Genomic DNA, 9,291 nt, shown 5'->3' on the forward strand with positions numbered 1-9,291 from the left:
CCCCTTGCCCATGGCAACCATAAGTTTATTTTCTATATCTGTGACTCTGTTGTTTTTAAAATAGGTTCAATTGTACTATTTTTTTTTTTTTAGATTTCCCTTTTAAGCAATATCATATGATATTTGTCCTTCTCTGTGTGACTTGTATCATTCAGTATAACAAGCTCTAGGTCCACCCATATGGCTTCAAGGGACATTCTTTTATTCTTTTTAGTGGCTGAGTAATATTCCATAGTGTGTATATGTATAACATCTTCTTTATTTTTTCCTCCATCAATGGACATTTAGATTTCTTCCATGTCTTGGCTATTGTAAATAGTGCTTCAGTGAACACTGGGGTACCTATCTTTTCAAATTATGGTTTTCTCTAGATATATGCCCAGGAGTGGGACTGCTGGATCATATGGTATTCATGGGCTCATGGAACAGGTTTAGCCCTGAGATGAGCTACAGAGCTTCTTAGTGGTATCCTCAGTCGTTAACAACAGTGCAGCTGGCTAAAAGAAAGGAGCATAAAGGAGGCAGGGATTTTAGACTGATGCTGGCTATGGGTTTTGTTGCCAATGTTGAGTTACCCAAACTCTGTTGATTATCTTTCCCAGGGCCAGTCGCCAGGCATGTTATCAATATAGCTTTATTCATTTTTCTTAAAGCATAATGGCTCTATGATGTTTGTTAAAATTATACATTCCATTATAAAAAAAATCAAACAATATAGAAAAGTCCATGACAAAAATAAGTTTTTCTCTCAATTTCACCATCTGGAAAAAATCATTAACATTTGGTGAATATTTTGTGAATATTGCATGTTTGGCTATATAAGTAGAAATAATTTTAGGAAAATGGGATCACATACTAAACATTCGATTTAAAAATAAAATATTAAATTTGATACTTAAATTAAACTGAAGAAATAGTAATTAAAATAATATATTTTTTCAGTTTCTAAGTCATTTAATTTCCAACTCATTTAATTGATTTCCTGAATTGGTATATACGAATGGGTACTATACAAATCAATATAACAGGGGCCACCTCTGTCAACTGGGGTGATCCCCTGCCCAGCTAACGCAGGTGCCCTCCCTCCAGATTTGGTCCAGCATGTGAAATGAGTGACAGCTTAGAGCCCCCTCCCCACTCTTGAACAATTTCCAGAGAGTTCAGTTAGGGTGGAGAGAGCCTCTGGAGTCCAGAGGCTGACTAGGTTAGGGAAAGTGATTAGTGTTTTTGGGCCTCCCCCAAAGAAAAGGGTGTCCAGCATATTCATGGTTCCTTTTTTTTGCCTCAAAAAGCAACATTTATTCAAAGAAAAAAAAATGGCAAGATGTCTGGGCCTTGGCTCCCTTCCTCCCCCTTCTGGCTGCTCCTTGGTCCCCCAAGGTCGATTGCTGGCTGGGGAGCTGCTGTCAGATGTGGTCAGCTACACTGAGGACCAGCTCTTCATTAGAGGTGTTGCAGAAGTTGTCTCCAAGGCCTGTCACCATATAATAGCCACACTATCACGACCAAAACGTTCACCATGACTGATTATATGGACGCACTTTTTCCTGTTGGTGGGAAGGTCATAGTTTATGACTAAGGAAGCCTGCTGCACATTGATACCTCTAGCCAGTAGGTCAGTGGTAATCAATACTCTGCTAGAGCCAGAGGGGAACTCCCTCATGGTTACATCTCATTTTTTGGTTCATATCTCTGCTCATGGCAGAGACAGTGAAGTCTCAGGTTTGCATCTTCTTAGTGGACCAGTGGGCCTTCTTTCAGGTGTTGAAGATGACAGCCTGTGTAATGGTCAAGGTTTTGTTTAAGTCACACAGTGAGTCTGATTTCCACTTCTCTCATTCCACATTGATGTGGAATTGGTGGATACCCTCCAGTGTCAACTCTTCTTTCTTGACAAGAATTTGAATTGAATCCCTCATAAACTTCTTGGTCACTTCAAGCACACTGGAAGGCATTGTAGCTGACAGCAGAACCACCTGAGTTTTGCTATTAAGCTTTTGGAATATGTCATAGATCTTCTGGTCCTTAATCATTTCATCAACTTTATCTCTTATAAATATCTTGATGTGTTTGAGAGAAAGGTGTCTCTGGTTAAGCATATCAAACCTATGGCCTAGGGTACCCACAGTGAAATGAGAGCTTTTACTTGTAACTTCTGCCCCTCAGCACACACATTAGTACTCACAGTGGGTGTACCCCCAATGGAGGCGTGGCAGGGGGTGCCCATATAATCTCCTAAAGCTGTGACTTCCTTCTGTATCTGCTGAGCCAACTCTGAATGGCTGCTAGGACCAAGGCCTGGTGGTTTTACATCCAATTCATTCTGTTGCAGAATTGATATGGCAAAGGTTGCCATTTTACCAATCCCAGATTGGGCTTGAGCAGTCACATCATAGTCCTTGATAAAATGAAGAATGGTTCAGTGCTGGATGGCAGAAGGTGTCTCAAAACCATAGGTGTAGATGTCATGGAGGAGGCACTCAGAGAGGTTCATGTCATCAAAGTTGTCACCAATCTCTTGTTACTCTTGATGATGCCTTAGGGCTTCATCCCAATGGGGCTATTTTCTCTGGATTGGGAATCTTGACTTGCAGACCTGATCCTTACTGAATTAGTTAGCAAACTTCAGATCTATCTTTTTTCACTCATAAAAATTTGGGGAGTGAATTTTTTGACATCATGTTATTGTTCAGTTGCCAAGTTGTGTCTGACTCTTCAAGACCCCCTGATCTGCAGCATGCCAGGCTTCCCTGTCTCTCACCATATTCCAGAGTTTACCCAAGCTCGTGTCCATTGAATTAGTGATGCCATCTAACCATCTCATCCTCTGTTGCCCTCTTCTCCTTCTGCCTTCAATCTTTCCCAGCATCAGAGTATTTTCCAGTGAGTCAGCTGTTCACATCAGGTGGCCGAAGTATTGAAGCTCCAGCTTCAGTATCAGTCCTTCCAATGAGTATTCAGGGTTGATTTCTTTCAAGATTGATCTTCTTGCTGTCCAAGGGACTCGTGAGTCTTCTCCAGCACCACAGTTTGAAAACATCAGTTCTTCAGTACTCTACCTTCTTTATGGTCCAGCTCTCTCTCTACATGACTATGAGAGATCACAGCCTTGCCTATATGCACCTTTGTTGGCAAAGTGATGTCTTTGCTTTCTAACACACCATCTAGGTTGTCATAGATTTCCTGTCAAGCAGCAATCATCTTATAATTCATATGATATCATATAATACTGTAAAATGATAAATTTTTACAAATCTATTTTAATTGACAATAGGTATAATAAAGCTTAATGCACTCTTATAAATGAATAAAACCATACAACTACAACCTAAATCAAAATTTAAAACATTTTCAGTCTCCCAATCAGTATTCTGCTCCCAAAGGTAACCACTATTTTGATTTGTGTCACCAAAGATTAATTTTGCTTGTCTTTGAACTGCATGTAAATGAAATATTCTTTTGTGTCTGGTTTCTTTTGCACATTGTTAATGTCTCTGAGATTCATGCATGCTGTTGAATGTAGCAGTAATTCAGTCTTTTTCATAATTGTATATAAGTTTCAGTATATAACATTACAATTAGTTTACTTGTTCTACTACTGATGGACATTGAGGTTGTTTCTAGATTTTTCTGTTATGCCTAAAGCTGCTATGAATATTTTATGTTGTTTGACATACACCTAAGAGTGGAAGTGCTGGATCATGTTCAGCTTTAGCAGATACTGACAGTTTTATGAGATGGCTGTACCACTTTACATTCCCATTAGTTCCATTTGCTCTATGTCTTTGCAAATACTTGGTAATAAAAAAAAAAAAATCATCCTAGTGGGATGCAGTTTTACCACATTGCATTTTCAGTTTGCATTTCTTATGACCAAAGATGAGCATCTTTTCATGTGCTTATTGGAAATATGAATGTCCTTTTCTTCTGAAGTGCCTTTTCAAGTCTTTACTTATTGTTAAAAATATGAATTGTTCTCCCCCTTTTTTTTTTTTTGCTTTTTAGATGGTTCATGTACTCTGAATATGTATTTTGACAGATAGTTAAATTCAGATGTCTTTTTCACATAACTTTTTAAAATGTCATCTTCATAGAATTTTATAGGAACCTGGGATTTGAGCATCTCATTTTACAGTTAAGAAAATAAACCCAACAAGTCTAGTTGAATTGCTCAAGGTGCCATAGAAGGCTAAAGATAAGAGTTACATTTCTCTCATTTTTAAAAATTCTAATACTCTGCCTAGCCTAAAAATTAAAAGTAAATAATTTAATCAACAGTCAAAGTTTTCACAACATAGTCTATTCTACAGGTATTTGGATTTGTTTTCATTTATTAGTCCAAATCTTTCTTATCAAATTTACTGTTAATACTCTTAAAGTGAAAGCAGAGAGATCTTTATGTTCTCCCACAGCACTGTGTGCCATTGCTTTCTTCTTAATGCCAGCTTGAGACTGAATGATTTAACTTCTATGCCCAAAGATAAGGTGAGGTCATTTACAGATTAGGTTAAAATGGAGGCATGATATTCAAGGATTTAGTAATTATTCCTTGGAGTCTAATCGCACAATTTCAAGGTTGGATATTGCTTAAAATAAGCCTTTCAAAAGTCACTTTAAAAAGCAATACAGTAAAACTTTCCAGCAAAAAATTTTCAACTACAGTAAAAACTAAAAACAAAATAAAATGCAAGTCACTATTTAAAAGTATATGGGCTTGCATTTCTCTAATTAAAATGTCTGTTTTTGTTTTTTTATTGAGCTGCATTTGCTGCTTGTATATTTTGGAGATTAATCCTTTGTCAGTTGCTTCATGTTCAGATATTTTCTCCTACTCTGAAGGCTGTCTTTGCATCTTGTTTATGGTTTCTTTTGCTGTGCAAAAGTTTTTAAGTTTAATTAGGTCCTGTTTGTTTTTATTACCATTACTCCAGGAGGTGGGTCAAAAAAGATCTTGCTGCAATTTATGTCAAAGAGTGTACTACCTATGTTTTCTGCTAAGAGATTTATAGTTTCTGGCCTTACGTTTAAGTTTTTAATCCATTTTGAATTTATTTTTGTGTATGGTGTTAGGAAGTCTTCTATTTCATTCTTTTACATATAGATGTCCAGTTTTCCCAGCACCATTTATTCAAGAGGCTCTATTTTCTCCATTGTGTATTCTTGCCTCTTTTGTCAAAGGTAAGGTGTCCATAGGTGTGTGGGTTTATTTCTAGTCTATCTATCCTGTTCCATTGATTTATATTTCTGTTTTTGTGCCAGCACCACACTGTCTTGATTATTGTAGCTTTGTAGTATAGTCTGAAGTCAGGAAGGCTGATTCCTCCAGCTCCATTTTTCTTTCTCAAGATTGCTTTGGCTATTGGGGGTCTTCTGTGTTTTCATTAAAATTATAAAATTTTTATTCGATTTCTGTGAAAAATTCCATTGGTAATTTGATAAGAATTGCATTAATCTGTAGATTGCTTTGGGTAGTATAATTATTTTCACAATATTGATTCTTCCAATCCAAAGACATGGTATATCTCTTCATCTCTTTGTGTTGTCTTTGATTTCTTTCACTGTTTCCTGCATACAGATCTTTTTTCTCCTTAGGTATATTTATTTCTAAGTATTTTATTCTTTTTGATGTGTTGAATGGGATTATTCCTTAATTTCTCTTTTTGATTTGTTGCCGTTAGTGTATAGGAAAGCAAAAGATTTCTGTGTATTAATTTTGTATCCTGTGACTTTATTGAATTCACTGGTTAGCTCTAGTAGTTTTATGATGCCATCTTTAGAATTTTCTGTATATAGTATCATGTCATCTGCAAACAGGAACAGTTATGCTTCTTCTTTTCCAATCTGGATTCCTTTTATTTCTTTTTCTTCTCTGATTGCCATGAACTTCCAGAACTATGGACTTCCAGAACTATGCCAAATAATAATGGTGAGAGTGAGCAGCCTTGTCTTGTTTGTGATCTTAGAGGAAATACTTTCAGGTTTTTACCATTGAGAATAATTTTCAATGTGGGTTTGTCATATATGGCCTTTATTATGTTGAGATAAGTTGCTTCTATGCCCAATTTTTTGACAGCTAAATGGATTTGAATTTTGTCAAAAGCATTTGCTGCATCTATTGAAATTATTATATTTTTTGTCTTTCAATTTGCTAGTATGGTTTTATCACATTGATTTATTTGCATATATTGATGATTCCTTGCATCCTTGGTGTAATCTCCACTTAATCATGACATATCTACAAACAATAAATGCTGGAGAAGATGTCAAGAAATGATCCTTCTTGTACTGTTGATGGGAATGTAGACTGATACAACTGCTGTATAGAACAGTATGGAGGTTCCTTAAGAAACTTTGAATAAAACTACCATATGACTCAGCATTCCCACTACAGGTCATATACCCTGAGAAAATCATAATTCAAAAAGACACATGCACCCCAGTGTTCATTGCAGCACTATTTACAATAACCAGGACATGGAAGCAACCTAAATGTCCATTGGCAGATAAATGGGTAAAGAATATGTTGGGCATATAACAGGGAAATGTTACTCGGCCATGAAAAAGAATGATATTGGGTCATTTGTAGTGTTGCGGATGAACCTAGAGTCTGTCATACAGAGAGAATTAAGTCAGAAAGAAAACAGCAAATATTGTATATTATCAAATACATATGGAATCTAGAAAAATGGTACCAATAAACCTATTTGCAGGGCAGAAATATAGACTTGTGGACACAGCAGAGAGAAGGAGAGGGTGGGAAAAATTGAAATAATAGCACTGACATATGTATACTACCATTTGTAAAACGGATAACTAGTGGGAAGCTGCTGTATAGCACAGGGAGTTCAGTTCAGTGCTCTGTCATGATGTAGAGGGGTGGGATGGTGGGGGTGGGAGGGAGGCTCGAGTGGGAGGGGCCAAGATGTTTAAGCTGGTTTTAGAAAAGGCAGAGGAGCCAGAGATCAAATTGCCAACATCTGCTGGATTATTGAAAAAGCAAGAAAGTTCGAGAAAAACATCTATTTCTGCTTTATTGACTATGCCAAAGCCTTTGACTGTGCGGATCTCAATAAACTGTGGAAAATTCTTCAAGAGATGGGAATACCAGACCACCTGACCTGCCTCTTGAAAAACCTGTATACAGGTCAGGAATCAATAGTTAGAATTGGAAATGGAACAACAGACTGGTTCCAAATAGGAAAAGGAGTACGTCAAGGCTGTATATTGTCACCCTGCTTATTTAACTTCTATGCAGAGTACATCATGAAAAACTCTGGGCTGGAGGAAGCACAAGCTGGAATCAAGATTTCCAGGAGAAATATCACTAACCTCAGATATGCAGATGACACCACAATTATGGCAGAAAATGAAGAGGAACTAAAGAGCCTCTTGATTAAAGTGAAAGAGGAGAGTGAAAAAGTTGGCTTAAATCTCAACATTCAGAAAACTAAGATCATGGCATCCGGTCCCATCACTTCTTGGCAAACAGATGGGGAAACAGTGGAAACAGTGTCTGACTTTATTTTTCTGGGCTGCAAAATCAGTGCAGATGGTGACTGCAGCCATGAAATTAAAAGATGCTTGCTCCTTGGAAGGAAAGTTATGACCAACCTAGATAGCATATTAAGAAGTAGAGACATTACTTTGCCAACAAAGGTCCGTCTAGTCAAGGCTATGGTTTTTCCAGTAGTCATGTATGGAGGTGAGAGTTGGACTGTGAAGAAAGCTGAGCACCACAGAATTGATGCTTTTGAACTGTGGTGTTGGAGAGAGTCTTGTGGAGTCCCTTGGACTGCAAGGAGATCCAACCAGTCCATCCTAAAGGAGATCAGTCCTGGGTATTTATTGGGGGAACTGATGTTGAAGATGAAACTCCAATACTTTGGCCACCTGATGCAAAGAGCTGACTCATTTGAAAAGACCCTGATGCTGGGAAAGATTGAGGGCAGGAAGAGAAGGGGATGACAGAGGATGAGATGACTGGATGGCATCACTGACTCAATGGACATGAGTTTGAGTGAACTCTGGGAGTTGGTGATGGACAGGGAGGCCTGGTATGCTGTGGTTCATGGGGTCGCAGAGAGTCGGACACGACTGAGTGACTGAACTGAACTGAACTGATGGCTGATTCATGTTGTTGTACAGGAGAAACTAACACAACATTGTAAAGCAATTATACTCCAATTTAAACAAATTTTTTAGAGTTTATGGGAATGACTAATTTTGTCTTGTGTAAAATTTCTGGAGATAGCTTCCTACAGAGATTCAAATAAAATGTGAAATATGTAGTAATTTAGAAGGAAATGAAGATTACATACTGTGGAAACTGTTCAGTGGTTCTAGTGATTAGGGAGGCAATGCTATCAAGGTTGCATGTGAAGAGCTTGAATAAATAGTTTTGTGCAGTGTAAGGATGGGGAAAAATTCAGTGTTTTAAAATTGCTATGTTTATTGTCATTTTACATGATTTTTACTTCATACACCTGATTCATTGGAAAAGACCCTGATGCTGGGAAAGATTGAAGGCAGGAGAAGGGGGAGGACAGAGGATGAGATGGTTAGATGGCATCACTGACTCAATGGACATGAATTTGAGCAAGCTCCAGGAGTTGGCGATGGACAGGGAGGCCTGGCGTGCTGCGGTCCATGAGGTCACAAAGAGTTGGACATGACTAAGCGACTGAACTGAACTGAACTGACACAAGTAATTTAAAATACATATATAACTAAATGAACAAATTCTACTTTTATGGAGTGATTTTACTGTTTCATTTACAGTCCTAAAATGTTATATTGTCAAGGGAGCCAAAATTTTTTATTTGTAGGGTCTTCTTATTGGGAAGTGGAGATCATTTTACATTGGGTGTAATTTACTGCTTGGATGTATTTGCTTCTTTTGTCCTTTTTGTGCTTTCCAGAGCCCAGAGAAACATGTTCTACTACTGGCACAGCTTTGAATTGCCACTCCATGTGTTGGCAGTAAGACAGTGCGTTGTTTTAAATTGGAAAATGTAATAAAACTGACCAAAATATGATCTTGCTTTTATTATTACCACATGCTGACAATTCTAAACGGTATCAGTGGTAAATGCTCTTCTGTACCCGATGCTGTTCTCTTTCACTGATCCCGTCCACCTCCTCCCGAGCCACCATCATGTCATTGGTTCCTTTTAAGTTTTCAAAGGATCATAAGAAATTTCTGGTAACAAAAAGGAGAAAATGACAATAACCTTAGTTTCTCATAGGATCAAATTTTGCCAAACTGGAACCTTTGAGTAGACAAGTATTCAG

The 9,291-nt window shown here is 37.6% G+C and overlaps 1 pseudogene; it reads right to left on the reverse strand.

Moving 5' to 3' along the window:
• Window positions 1-1,404: 1,404 nt before the first annotated feature.
• On the reverse strand, window positions 1,405-8,970 carry LOC102402427 (annotated as a pseudogene).
• Between the last annotated feature and the right edge of the window lie 321 nt (window positions 8,971-9,291).

The sequence above is a fragment of the Bubalus bubalis genome, chromosome 7 (genome assembly GCF_019923935.1).
Source record: "Bubalus bubalis isolate 160015118507 breed Murrah chromosome 7, NDDB_SH_1, whole genome shotgun sequence".
NCBI classification, from domain to species: Eukaryota; Metazoa; Chordata; class Mammalia; order Artiodactyla; family Bovidae; genus Bubalus; species Bubalus bubalis.